Consider the following 15606-nt stretch of genomic DNA (forward strand, 5'->3'; position numbering starts at 1 on the left):
AGGTATTTACTCCTTCCTTTATGTATGCCTTTGTGGTGTAACGGTAGCACACTCGGCACGTATTCGACAGAGAGTCCAGGTTCAAATCCCGGCGAGCGCACTGCTCATTTTTCATGCACCTCTGCTTCTCCCCCCCAAAAAAACTAATGTCTGTACAGCGACCACCGAACTAAAAGGTGGTGGATGATGATTCTTCACCACCAGGACTGTGTCCCCTAATCCCCAGTTGCCCTTTAACCCTTTCGCCGTCCTCTCCTGTCCGCGGAAATCCCCCCCCCAAGCGGCCGTCTGTTTTTCGTAGCGTGTAATGTTGTTTTCTCTGTACATCATAACTTTCCATACATGACTTTCGTAGTGGATAAATATCAATTTATATTAAGAAAAATTATAAGGAAATAAAGCATGATGAAAAATAATAATATCTCTGCTTATTTCTAACAGCAGGATAATTTATTTGATAACATCTGATCCAGGCGGTCCGCTTCTCCCATTTGGTTGTTGTAATCTTTTACAATTACTTTTTTTTTTACAGTTCTTTTCCGTGTTCCAGTATCCATCATCGAATTATTATGGACTGCACTCATCAAACGTATATCCTTCCTGTCTTTCAAATTCACAACCTCACTTTTTCTCTTTTTCTGCGGAGTAGACGTTGAAGCCATCTCTCACTGTCTTGTATCTTACGCAAAATGGCGCGAATATTCATAAAACCCGGGGCAAATTCAATTAGAAATAGAATGCCTGATGAGTGCGACCCTCTAGAAGGTATTAGAACAAACAAAATAAAAACTCAAGTAAACATTTAGAAAGCGTTTTAAATGTTTAAAAGTTTTAAAATGTAGAAGAACGCTTGAGGCGCGTCATGGCCGCCCTGCGGAAGTTTCACTTGAACGCGCTAGACGCGTTACGGACGTCGAAGAGGTTAAAAGTGGGAGTATATATCCCGTCCTTCCTTTCTGCGTGCCTTCGTGGTGTAATGGTTAGCACACTCGACGCGTATTCGAGAGGTCCAAGTTCGAGTTCCGGCGAGGGCATTGCTCATATTTCACGTCTGCTGCTTTAAAAAATACTAATAACTCTACAACTTTAGACTAATAGTTATGTATCGCTATATCTTAACAATACACAAACACTGAAGAAGGTTTAAAATTATAAGGTTTCATTTATTTTTACTAATTGCTATTTTAATTTCTTTGCTTTTTCTATTTTTTCTTATTCCAATCGCTTTCCCTCACCAGGATGTATATTAGCTAGTGTGAAGGAGTGTATTTAAACTAATGTAGCGAAACGTTTAGTCAGAGCGTGGTATCGCTATTGTAAAAACACGTTAATATTTCTATCAGGTGTTAACCTTGAAGAGAGGCTTCGCATTTTTGCCGCCGAATTATTATCCTGCCGGTATAGTTGAGACAACTTGTTAGATTAAACTGAATTGCGTAGCTTTGTTCTCTCTTAACTTTAACCCTTAACTTCCCAATTTTTTAAATTTCTATGAAAAAATTATATCAGCTACTTCTTAAGTAATAATAAAAGGGACAAATGTTTTTTAAAAAAATTAAGCAGTTTTAAATTGAATTTCAGTCTTTTTTTTTGTTTGTTGCAGAAGTGCAACATTGCGCAGTAGTGCTGTAAAATTACAAAACTTTTTTTTTTAAGGATTTTATTATTCATTGTTATAAATTGCTTTAGCCTTACAAACAATGAAAATTTTTAAAGCAGTTATTGACTTTGTGTAAAAAGTCCCATAACTTTACACTTTTCGCACTCAGTTTGAGTGTAGCTCTTGCAGTTTGGAAACTTGCACCGTATTCTTTTCTGATGATATTGGCCAATGATTTATACCATCTCTACGAATGTCCTTACATGGAACGGATTGAGCAGCCCCTTTGCATCTTTTTGTCTGAGACATTTGTTCTATTAAAGTATTACTAGGTCTTCCTCTTTTAGCATTTCGATCGTATCCCATTTTGCATAAGCATGATGCAACTTCAGATTTGAATTTTTGTAAATTCATTAGATTTTCTTTAATTTTCAGATTTCTTCATTGTTTCTTTAATTCGATCAAATCCAAGCTCTTCTGACCAGTATGCTCTATAGTTTGGCAGGTGAACTAGAGATGCGTAAATGCAAATACCCAAATATTGATTTATTTCATTCTCTGATATAGTCAAAGGCTTACTTGGATTCTTTTGAATAGCATATCGTTTGCTGTCTTCAAAAATGTTACTTATGATCTCTTCCGTCCATAAATATTGAAAAAATTGGTACGTAGTGTCCAAATCCGTAATTTCTCTGGGGAGCGTGTCATCTCTATGGGATTTTATTACTTCTTCAATCAATGAAATGTTTTGATTTTTCCATAAAATATTCTTTGACAATGTTTTATTATTCTTAACAGTTAAATTTAAAAAAAAGTTCTCTGACTGAAATATACCAGCGGCCGAGTGGTAAAGTCGCTGAACACTGGTAGTCCAATGTTCCAATGTTCGGTCCAATGTTCGAATCCCGCGAACGGGGCTGGCTGCATGATCGTTTTCCCCATGTGTAACTTGTATACAAGCCAGTTTCCTTAGAAAATCCTCCACGAAGGCATCCCTCCCCGTAGGCAGATAGCTCTCGAGGCTTTGCCATAATGACACACACACACTGACTGAAATATTTCTATCAAATTTATTATCATCATCATCGGATTTTTTTATATTCTGAATTGTATTTTGTGAAACAACATTTTTGCACAGTCGCTATCCGAATCATCATTAGATGACACACAATCAGGTAAAAAATGAATATCATCAGCGGAATATTCAAGACCATCCTCACTGAAATCACTTAATTTGTCCAAATTATTCATATATCTAGCAATTTCATCTTCGGTTAGTATACGCGTTTTGGCCATGTTAAAACGGTAACCAAAGACCAATGTTGCAGACCTGCAACATATAATTAAAATCAAATTTCTTTCAAACTTTTTCCATTAGAAAATCAAAATTACTTTTAAATGAACATAAAATGTTTAAATTTCTTAGCTGGTAATTGTTTTCGTCAATAAACAAGAGGAAGCATAAAATATAATGGATTTTTTTATAGCAAAAACACAGTTCTTGAGGCAACAGAGATTTTTATAATTATTGTGATTTCTGGAAAAAATGTGTTGCTATCTAGTGACAAAATTAGCATGTATTTCGTTGCAATAATCTTTTTTTCTTAGATAAGTGATTTGTAGGTAATTAAAAAAAATATTGAGTCTATTAAATTAAAATAAATCATATGTTGCAGAAATGCAACAGTGGGAAGTTAAGGGTTAAATTTAGTAATAATTTATCGTTTAAGTTTTTCATCGCAAGTACTCGGTGTCAGTAAGTACGTAAGTCCGTTTGTAAAATATTGTGTTCAATAAAAGAATCATTTACATCCTTCCCTTGTCGTGTTCATCATCAAGTCTTTGCAAGAAGTCGAAAAGTCAAATAGACTGAATCCCACAAAATAACCTTTCTGCTTCCTTATACTAAGTAAAAAGGAACGACTATAATAGCGAAACATTTCGGGTATCATATTTCAACCGTATCATATTTTCGGGTATCATATTTCGGGTATCATATTTCGAGTATCATTTTCAAAATATCCATTTTGACAGCTATCGAATGCAATTTAACGATGTTTTTGCGTGATATCTGTACGTAAGGACAAAATAAAATACTCTTTTCCTTTTTAAAAATTATAAAACTGCTTTAAAATTAATTCTCAAGAGAATTTTTCGTGGCGTTTGTGCGTACGTCTGTACGTATGTACCTCGCATAACTCAAAAACCAGTAGCCTCAGAACGTTGAAATTTTGTATATAGGACTTTTACAACATGTAGATGTGCACCTCGTATTTTGGTTGCAATCGGCCGCCCGAAAAGTATATAAATATATGTATACATATATATCCACTCTGTTACTCAGCTCCGTGATCTCAGTTTCTTTATTTTTGTTATGTTTGTAAAATGTGCATTTTTTGCTTTTAAAAATGATTGAATTATGTTGTTCTTATCTTCCGGTTAAGACCTTTAGTGAATCTGCACGCAATATTTGTAGAATTATCAACAATTTAAAAGCTGGTTAAGTGCGGTTAAGCCTAATTTTTAAATAACATGGCGGACATATTTGTTTACGTTTAAAACAGCAAAATAGCAGATTTGTTGCCAATCTAGAGTGACTAAGCTTCGCAACAACAAAGATAACGCCTTCATTTATTATATTATTGCGAATTAAATCATGCTGAATCCTTTCTGGAATTTTTTCGAGGAAATAAGTGTTAAGATTTACTTCGTAATTTTTAATACAGTTATTTTGAGTTTTTATGCATTTTTGCCTTGTCGCGAAATGAGAACTGAATTAATTGAATGAGAAATACTGAATCGTCTGTGAAAAACTGTTTCTTTTTTGTTTTGTTTGCTTAATTTCTGTTATACATCGTTCTAAATTTATTATAGTATTTGAATAGAACATGTGGCAACGATTAGATAATTCTTCAAATGGTATAAATTTTGTGCATTCTGAGTTATAATATGAACGAAATATAACCCTGTTAGTGAACCTAGTGCCAGAGTGTCGCTATGGTAAACAAATATACTGAATTTTAAAGAGTGCATTTAATCTGTTGTGTTTTATGCACTATCGACGAAGTACATTTAATTCAATCCAATAAGTTTAAATGAAATGCAAGAAAAAATGCGTATAATGTAATATTCTGTACAAGAACATCATGTGGTGCACATATCAGATTTTTTATTTAGTCCAAACTGAGCCCAGCATCGGAACAATAGTTTCTGATAATAAAAGTACACATTCCAATAACACTTTGGAATGCTAATAGTAATGCTGACGGGTAAATTTAAAGCATAATTAGATAAAAAATCAGCTCTTTCATTCCCATGAGTACCTCGATGACCAAATATCGATTATCCTGCCTCTAAGTAAACTGACAGCTAAGCGAGTTTCCGTTTGTCTCTGCTATTAACGCAATTCCGAAGTTGAAGTGAAGAAAGAGAATAAAGCAAACAAGGTACTTTGAAGGATTAAGTCCCATTATCCTTGATCAATTTGACCGCAAGGTAAATACAGAGATGTTCTGCTTGAAAAACTGTGCAATTATTCCGAGAACGGTGCTTAAAATAACAAACCTCAAATTGGAGTTAAAAATGATCCAACATCAGAGCACCCTTATTATTGATCTTATTTCCATTTGTACGAAAAATAATATTCAAATATTGTTCGGCAATTTCTCCTTGATAACAGAAAATTATGGTCTGTAAAGTAGTTGGATAAGAAATATCACTAAGATTTCATGTAATCTATTAAAGTACCATTAAATTATTTCTGTCTTCAGTTTCCAATAGTTTTCAGTGGACGTAAGTAAGGAGGTACAAAACTATATGTTATAGCAGTCCCACATAAAAAATTTCAACATGCTACGCCTAATCGATTTTAAGTTATACGGGATACATACAGATGTACGTACGTACGTACGTACAGATGTCACGAAAAAAATCTCTTTCGAATTCATTTTAAATCCATTTTACAATCCCTTTTGAATCCCTTTTGAAAAGGGATTGTAAAAAAAAAAAATTTACAATCCCTTTTGAATTTTACAATCCCTTTTTTTTACAATCCCTTTTTTTCCCCCTAAAATCCTTTAGTTCCCCGGCACGTACAGATGTCATGCAAAACAATCGTTCAAATGAATTCGAGAGAGGTCAGAATAGATACTTTCATTGAAATATGATACCCGAAATTTTTCGAGATAACTATACTTCCTTTACTTCGTGCAAGGAAGTAAAAAATGTTTGTTTCTTTTTCATAACATAAATGATTTCAATTTTCTTCTCACGCTTTAACGCGCTGCTAAAAAACGTAAAATAGAGACCTAGTAAATGCCTTTTCGTATAGTGACAACAGTATAAATTTATTTCTGCAACTTCTTTGTACGTTTTACATTTTCCAATACAATGCAAAATTAAGTAGCAGATTTTTCAGTAGAGAATTTTACGCAGAACAACATTCTCTGGTTATACTTTTATTAGAATTAAAATCACGTATTAAACGTTGGGGAGAAAAACTGAAGTGTTTCTAGTTTACCTCTTTCGAGGAGCGAATATCTGTTTGGATAGTACATTTTAGTCACGTTACTTCCAATGGAATCGCTAACACTGGTTTTCAATGGTGTTTTGAGTTTTGAATGTTTTTATTTTCATTTCTCTCTTTACACGTCGCCTGTTTTTGCGAAATTCTAAAACCATTTATGGCTTCTGAAACTTTACCTTTTTTCGTTACCCAAAAGCGAAAATTTTTCATACTGTCTTTTCGTGGAGAACTTTATTGGAGTTTACTCTTGAGTACACTCTGGTTTCGTTTACGATTATTTCTTAGAGTCCATTTTGATTTTGGCATTTCTTTTTTAAGGTTATTTTAGATCATTTTTGTAATACATATTCCTCTCCGCCAGGAGGTTTCACACATGTTTAGCGCTTATGAATTTAGCAACGACCAAAATATAATTTTCGTATGTAGCTTAGGTTATTTCATTATAACAGAATATACAGAGTTGTTCGTTTTAAGAACGACATATTTGTTACGCTATCCTAATGGGAAAATATTGATTTATTTAAGAATAAAATCTGTTGATTTATTTAAAAATAAAAAATTTCACCTTCTTTTTTAAATAAACTGAATTTGAAGTATACTCTTAAAATTCAGACGTTTTAACAGCACAATAATTTGTACGTTCCTGTTTTTTTTTTTTTTTTTTTTTTTTTTTTTAGTTTTATTGAGGCAAAGAACGCTAAGGTTACGTGCCTAAGGAAAGGAATGCCTTCGTGGAGGACTTTTAAATACACTATGACTTGTAGCCACGTTTCAAATGGGATAAGGCGCAAAAATGCTCACATAGAATCGAACTACCAGTGCTCAGGGACTTTACCGCTCGGTCTCTGGTGGGCCATGGGTTCCTGATAAAGTTCGGAGTATACAGGGTGAATCTGAACAAAGGGGCAAAATTTTACGGGGTGATAAAACGCATATTTTATATATATATATATATATACAAGCAATATTCGAGGAATATTACTTGTATATATGTGTTTACATATACATGGGAGGAATGCAAATGGCATATAATAATATAAAAATTGAAAAGCTAGTAAGTATTGTGCTGTAAGACCTAGTTGGTCTTAAAAATTTTTTTGCGCAATATGCTGCAAAAATTAAGAAATAATGAGAAGAAAAATTGTAGTGAGCTCGCCAAAAAGTTACCAGGAGCTGTGGCTCCAAGAAATAAATCAACGCAGGATTTTTTTAAAAAAATGACATTGAAGGGTGAAAAATTAGGCTACACGCGAAATAAAAAAGTAGAATATAAAAACAGTTAAAATCAATCGCTGGTAACATGTGAATGGCAAAAAATACAGTAAAAACCTATCGATGTGATAAGTGAAAAGTTAACACATATAAAAAAACCGATCGACGGAACACGTTAAAACAAAATTAAAACATATGAAAAACATAAAATTCCAAAAATTATAAAAATTACAAAGCGTAAAATGGTAAATTAACCTAATTTGACCTCCAACCTGGCTTTTCAAGGGAAATTTCAGTTGGACGTTGAACCAAGCTAACACGATTACGTATTTCGCCGAAACAGACAATTGAAGCTCTTGTGTGGCAAAAAAATGTTTTAAATAATATGAATTGTCCCAAAAATCTTTTGGAGCTTCAATTCTCTGTTCCAATTTCCCGACGCGTCCGCAAAAAATGACACATTAAGGAGTAAAAAATGTAAATGCAACTCCGAAGTACAGCTAAAATTAAAATTAAAATAAAATAAATATCGGTCTGCTATTAGTCAAACTATACAATAACGTACTGGCTGGACCTGCAAGCTTAAAGAATTAAACCTTTATGAATTTTATAGATCTGAAATTAAATTCAAATGAAAACAAACGCCGTGGGTCTTTCTAAGACCAAGAAAGAATTCTTTTTTTTAAACACAAAAAAAAAAAAAAAGAAACATAAAAAACAGACCTGTGGCTATGCTGTCCTCTTGATCACGAAGCAAATTTGAAAAGGGGGTTGTAATCCCCTCTGTGTCTTTCAAAGCCATCCCTCTCGTCGTGTGACATAGGCGGGGGAAACAATGTCACTGTGTAACAGCCAATGCGATTAGATTGTACTTTGGCGGGAACTCGTACTCCCCGAGTTAAAGAGGTGTTGAAACACTTGAAAAGACATGTATATTATATATACAGTGGTGGCCAAAATTGTGGACACTTTTGGAAATTTTTATGTTTATGAACTTTATATGCTTATAGAAAACGTTACGTTTCACAAAATGCAAACTTGTATATATTATTTTAAAGAGAATTTATTACTGAATTCAATATGAAACACAAAATTCAATTATTTGCAATACAAAAAAGTTAAACGATAATAGCTATCGATATACATTATATAGTGATGATTGCAGTGAGTTATCAGTACTTAGTAGGGTACGCTTTATTTTTGATTACAGCTTCACATCGACGTTTCATTGAGCTGACAAGAGTTTTAAGCTCTTCTTTCCTTATTACATGATGCCAGGAAACAATTATAGCCTCAATTAGTTCCCTTTTATTTGATGGGCGCCTCATTCGGACAAGAGTTTTCAAACGGTGCCACAAATTTTCGATAGGATCGAGGTCAGGACTGTTTCCTGGCCATGACAACAATTTACTGCTCTTTGAACGAAACCACTCTTTCGATATTTTGGCCGTGTGGCAAGGAGCAGAATCCTGCTGAAAAATAAACGAAGCATTGTTGGGAAAGAGATCTCTGATGGAAGGTAAAAGATTTGGTTCCAGAATAGTGTCAATGTATTTTCTGGTGGCATTCAGTGTCCCATGGATGACATGAAGGCGACCAATACCATCTGCTGACATGCATGATCAAATCATAGCACTAACTGGGTTCTTCACATTTGCTTGAAAGCAGTCAGGATGTAGCTCTTCTCCTATTCTACGTCTTACATATTTTCTATCATCACTACCGAATAATGATATCTTAGTTTCATCACTCCACATAACTTGTGACCACTGGTCATCTGTCCAATTAATGTGTTCCTTTGCCCACTGTAGTCTCTTTTTCGTTGCTGAAAATTAAGGTAAGGCTTTTTTTCGTGGAATTCTACCTCTCGGTCCAACATCTGTTAATTTTCTCCTAATTGTTCTTGAACTGACAGAAACATCAGCATCATTCAGATCACTTCTGATGGCCGCTGATGACATTTTTCTGTCTTGGAGACATAGTCTTTTTATTCTTCTGTCATCAATAGATGTAGTGCACCTTTTTCGGCCTTTTCCTTCTTTGTTTTTTATTCAATTTATGTCCTGATATCGTAAACAAAACTTTCGGACTCCAGATGTAGTCACTGAACCACCCACCTGCCTTGCAATTTCAGCTTAGGATAGACCACTTTCTCGTAACACAATAATATTACATCTCTTTCTAGGTGTCCAATCTACTCTTTTATTTTATGTCATTAATTCTTACTAAATATTAAAAATTTTTACAAAATTTCCTCCTCCTTCTACAGAACAAAGCAAAATAATGAATTGTTTCAAGTGTAAACATGATGTCAGCTTCTACTGGTAGTTACTAACATTTGATTGGTTCTCAGAACAGGAACAGTGATTGGCCAGGAAAGCTAGACATTACAAAACACTTCATAACTGTGTTTTTTATTTATATTAAAGTACATATAACTTTTTTTGTATTGCAAGTAATTGAATTTTGTGTTTTGTATTGAATTCAGTAATAATTCTCTTTAAAATGATATATACAAGTTTACATTTTGCAAAACATAACATTTTCTATAAGCATACAAAGTTCAAAAACATAAAAATTTCCAAAAGTGTCCACAATTTTGTCCACCATTGTACATATATAATAATATATGTATATATAATATACATGTATATATATAATAATATATGTATTATATATAATATACATGTATATATATAATAATATATGTATTATATATAATATACATGTATATATATAATAATATATGTATTATATATAATATACATGTATATATATATACTAATATATGTTCGTGTATATGTATATAATATATGTAATATTATATATATATATATATTACATATATTATTATATATATACATTGGCGGAACGCAAATGGCGAGCCGCTAGGTGGCATTGTAAGTGGTATAAAAAGGATCGGTCCTCGCACCCAACGGCATTTTCTACCGTAGATGGCAGAGGCGATGGCTGGTTATAAGAGCCCCGAGATTTCCAGGGCAAAAGATTGATCGAGGTGGTCTATTAGCTTGGCCATCAAGATCACCGGATCTCTCGTGTTCGGACTTTTTCCTGTGGGATCATATGAAAAGCTTATACTACGAATGCCCCTTCGAAACGAATATAGATCTAATTGTCAGGCTCGCCGTTGTTGCCAGCGATAGTCGGGGAATGCCTGGTGTCTTTGCAAATGTGCTTCGATAGTCCCTATCGTCCAAGTGTTAAGCTTGCGGAAGATCTTTAGAGCAGTTTCTTTGAACATGTACATCAATTACATTCCTGTTCACAAAATGTTTTCTGAAGCATCTCCTCTCATTCTTGCGTTAATTCTTTTAATGTTTCAGTGAAATGACTACCTTTTAACTTCTCACCGTCTGCATTCCGACTATACATTCCTTGACGAATATTGCTCTAGGTTCTATCAACAAGTACAGTCTTACCCCATTGTTCAGGTTTCCCCAGTGTATGGTTTTCCCAAAAGAAGTTACATATATGCTTTATTTTCTGGAACACTGGTTCTAAACAAATATATCTAAATACAAAGTTTCGCAAATCAAGGTATACACTGAAGTGACAAAAGTCGTGGGATAGCAATATGCAAATATACAGATGGCAGTACTATCGCGTAGAAAATGTATAAATGCGAAGTGCTTTGGCAGGGCTTTCATTTGTGTTCAAGTTATTCATGTGAAGAGGCTTTGACGTGATTATGGCCGCACGACGAGAATTAACGCGGAATGGTAGTTGGAGCTAGTCGCATGGGTCATTCCATTTCGGATATCGTTAGGGAATTCAACATTCCGAGATCCACAGTGTCAAGAGTGTGCCGAGAGTATCTAATTTCAGGCATAACATCCCACCATGGACAGCGCAGTGGCCGACCACCTGCACTTAACGACCGAGACCAGCGACGTCTGCGTAGAGTTGTCAATGTTCACAGCCAAGCAACACGGCGTAAAATAACCGCAGAAATCAATGTGGGACGTACGAGGGACGTGTCCGATAGGACAGTGCGGCGAAATTTGTCTTCCTTGGGCTATGCCAGCAGAAGACCGACTCCAGTGCCTTTAATGGCAGCACGACATCGCCTGCAGCGACTCTCGTGGGCTCGTGAGCATATCCGTTGGCCTTAAACGAATGGAAAACCGTGGCTTGATCAGACGAGTCACGATTTCAGTTGGTAAGAGCTGATGGTAGGGTTCCAGTGTGGCGCAGACCCCACGAAACCATGGACCCAAGTTGTCAACAAGGCACTGTTCGAGCTGGTGGTTGTTCCATAATGGTCTGGGCTGATTTTACATCGCATGGACTCGGTCCTCTGGTGCAATTGAACCGATCATTGACTGGAAATGGATACCTTCAGCTACTTGGAGATCACTTACAGCCATTCATGGACTTCACGTACTCAAACAACGATGGGATTTTTATGGATGACAATGCGCCATGTCACCGGGCCGCAATTGTTCGCGATTGGTTAGAAGAACATTCTGGACAATTCCAGCGAATGATCTGGCCACTTAAATCGCCGGACATGAATCCCATCGAACATTTATGGGACATCATCGAGAGGTCAGTTCGAGGTCCAAAACCCTGCACCGTCAACACTTTCACAATTATGGACGTCTATAGAGGCAGCATGGCTCAATATTCCTGCAGGGGACTTCCAAAGACTTGTTGAGTCCATGCCACGTCGAGTTGCTGCACTTCGCCGGGCAAAAGAAGGACCAACAAAATATTAGGAGGTATCCCATGACTTTTGTCACTTCAGTGAATGAACCTAGAATAGAAAAGGCCCCCCAGTGTAGGTATTAAAACGCTGACTAAAGGAAAAATTTTTTTCCGTAATATTGCAATAGTTTCTTTGAATTACTATTATTCATTTAGTATTACCGAACTTATACATTTACAAAATATAAATTTTAAGCATTTTTACGTGATGGAAAACAGCTCTGACTTTATAAAGTTAGAAGTTTTATGAAGGAAGAATTCAGCAATTTCTTTTCCTTCTACTCCATTATATTTTATCAGTACTATATCTCCCTACTACTGGGGCGATTGACAAAATTCTACTTTCGTTTTTCATGTCCCGAAAACACGACTTAGGATACGTATTATATTTATATATACTATTGTTCTACTTCAGGTATTTTGACACAAATCGAACTTTTTCTGAAATGACATGCGAATATTTTCCATATTTCGATTCTAAACTGCCAATCGCCAATTTAGCAATCGCACGAGTCAATTTTAAAAAATTAACTCTCAAAATTTTAGCTATTGCATGGTAATTGAGTTTGATATCTACTTATTAATATCTCTTTTATTATTAAACTTATTTAATTCTTTCTCTCATATTTTGAAATTTAGGTTCATTCCAAGTAACATTCGCCCATTTTTTTATGATTTATTTTTAAAATTTGTATTTTAATTAATTTTTGCAAATTTTTCGAAAACATTTTGAATTATGATCTATAACATTTTTACTATCATCTTAAAGTAGATGTATTCCTAAGCATACCTGCAAAAAATTACGAATTTTTTATTTAAAATTTCCTAAGGTATACGCGAATTGACATATTGGCGACTTTTAAAATTTGCGTATTTAGTATAAGCGATAATAACGAAAATGTGATTTACACAATTTGTTAAAATTATTTTAAAGAATGAACGATGAGCGTTGATGACTTTTCCCTCGCCTATGTAATGAAAAAAATCTGATATGTACACCACATGACTTCCTTGTGCGGAATATTAAATTATACGCATTTTTTCTTGCATTTCATTTAAACTCATTACATTGAATTAAACCTACTTCGCCGACAGCGCATAAACCACAATAGAATAAATGCATTCTTTAAAATTTACTTTGTTTACCATAGCGACACTCTGGCGCTAGGTTTACTTAACAGTATTACATTTCGTTCCTATTATAACTCAGAATGCACAAAATGTATATCATTTAAAGAATTATCCAATCGTTGCCACACGTTCTATTCAAATACTATAATAAAGCTAGAACTATGTATAAAAGAAATTAAGCAAACAAAACAAAAAAGAAACAGTTTTTCACAGACGATTGAGTATTTCTCATTCAATTAATTCAGTTTTCACTTTGCGACAAGGCAAAAATACATAAAAGCTCAAAATATCTATATGAAAAATTACGAAGTAAATCTTAAACGCTTATTTCCTCGAAAACATTCCAGAAAGGATTAAGCATGATTTAATTCGCAATAATAAATGAAGGCGTTATCTTTGTTGCGAAGCTAAGTTTCTCTAGATTGGCAACAAATCTGCTACTCAGCTGTTTCAAATGTAAACAAGAGCAATGGCCGCCATCAAATTAGATTTAGCGGCACTTGAACAATTTTAAAATTGTTGATAATTCTAGAAATATTGCATACAGATTTACGAAAGGCATAAAACCCTTAACCGGAAGATAAAAACAACATAATTCAATGATTTTCAAAGGGAAAAATGTACAATTTACAAACATATAAGAGTAAAGAAACTGAGATCACTGAGCCGGGTAACAGAGTGGATATATGTATAAATATATTTATATACGTTTGGTGCTGCCGATCGCAACCAAAATACGAGGTGCACATCGACATGTTATAGCAGTCCTATATACAAAATTTCAAGGTTCTGAGGCTACTCGTTTTTGAGTTATGCGAGACACGTACGTACATACGTTCATACAGACGCCACGAAAAATTCTCTTCAGAATTCATTTTAAAGCAGTTTTATAATTTTTTTGGAAAAAAAGAGTGTTTTATTCTGTCCTTACGTACAGATATCAGGCAAAAACATCGTTAAATTGCATTCGAAAGACGTCAAAGTGGATATTTTCGTTGATATATGCTGCCTGAAGCTTTTCGCGATTACAATACTTCCTTTTTGCTTCGTACAAGGAAGTAAAAAGCAAAGAAAATAGGCTGCCATAAATTAAGAAGTTCGCCAAGTGAATTATTCTTGGCGCAAACTGAAAAAAGTGCGCCAAGATAAATTTCGCACCAAATTTTACAAAACTTAATATTTAGGCGTAACTTGAGTCGTAGAATCGAAATATGGAAAAAGAAATTGGCATGTTATTCAGAAAAGTCCGATTTTGTATCAAAATACCTATGTTAAAAAAATGCTATATATTAATCTAATACATATCCTTGCTTATAAAATGCTATATATTAATCTTATTGCTTATAAAAATGCTATATATTAATCTATACATATACAAGTCGCGCTTTCGAGACATGAAACACGCAAGTTGAATCTCGCCAATCAGCCCAGTAGAACGGGAAATATGGAACTGTCCCGCCTTTTCTTTCGCAGTGTACATTAAAAAAAGTAATACCTTCTCAGGCAATTGAAATTCTGTCGTTAACGGATGTAATAAAGAATGGAACTTAAGTGCCATTCGCTGAGTCAGAATGCACAGAGTGGTGAGACGAATTTTAAGAGTTCTACAAGACTAACTTTTATTCTCTTATCTGACCTCTTTTGAGTGCACTCTCACGAGTCAGAATGAATATCTTAAATTGTCAATACCTTTTGGTCAATATTCAGGAAAGAGGAGGAACAAATTGGACAGTTGGAAAGGAAATCGATTTCGGAAACTTTATTTTCGGGAATTAAGTAGAGTAAGGGTGTTGGAGAATAATAATGTGGTCTGAATTAAGCGTCGAATAAATTATCGATTTTACCTATTATTGTTATTTTTTGAATTTTCTCTGTTAATTTTATTTGAATTCTTTGCAAGGCTCATTATTTTTATTTACTTGTACGAAGTATTGTAATCGCGAAAGTTTCAGGTAGCATATTTAAACAAAAATATCGATTTTAACCACTTTCGAATGCAATTTAACGATGTATTTGCGTGATATCTGTACGCAAGGACAGAATAAAAGACTCTTTTCCTCCAAAAGAATTATAACACTGCTTTAAAATTAATTCTGAAGAGAATTTTTCGTGGCGTCAGTATGTACGTACGTACGTATCGCGCATAACTCATAAAGGAGTAGGCTCAGAACGTTGAAATTTGTATATAGGACTGCTATAACATGTAGATGTGCACCTCGTATTTTGGTTGCAATCGGCCGCACCAAACGTATATAAATATATTTATATATATATCCACTCTGTTACTCGGCTCGGTGATCTCAGTTTCGTTATTCTTATATGTTTGTAAATTGTGCATTTTTTGCTTTAAAAATGATCGAATTATGTTGTTATTATATTCCGGTTAAAGTTTTTATGCCTTTCGAAAATC

At 34.3% G+C, this 15606-nt stretch overlaps 1 protein-coding gene across 2 annotated transcripts in view; it reads right to left on the reverse strand.

Moving 5' to 3' along the window:
* LOC118205329 (synaptotagmin-15-like) overlaps positions 1-15606 on the reverse strand; it is a 417104-nt gene that overhangs the window by 149248 nt on the left and 252250 nt on the right. The gene's annotated exons all lie outside the window — the stretch shown is intronic.

This window comes from Stegodyphus dumicola, chromosome 2, assembly GCF_044657685.1.
Source record: "Stegodyphus dumicola isolate Sdum_Otavi_A_Nest chromosome 2, ASM4465768v1".
In the NCBI taxonomy this organism is placed as follows: Eukaryota; Metazoa; Arthropoda; class Arachnida; order Araneae; family Eresidae; genus Stegodyphus; species Stegodyphus dumicola.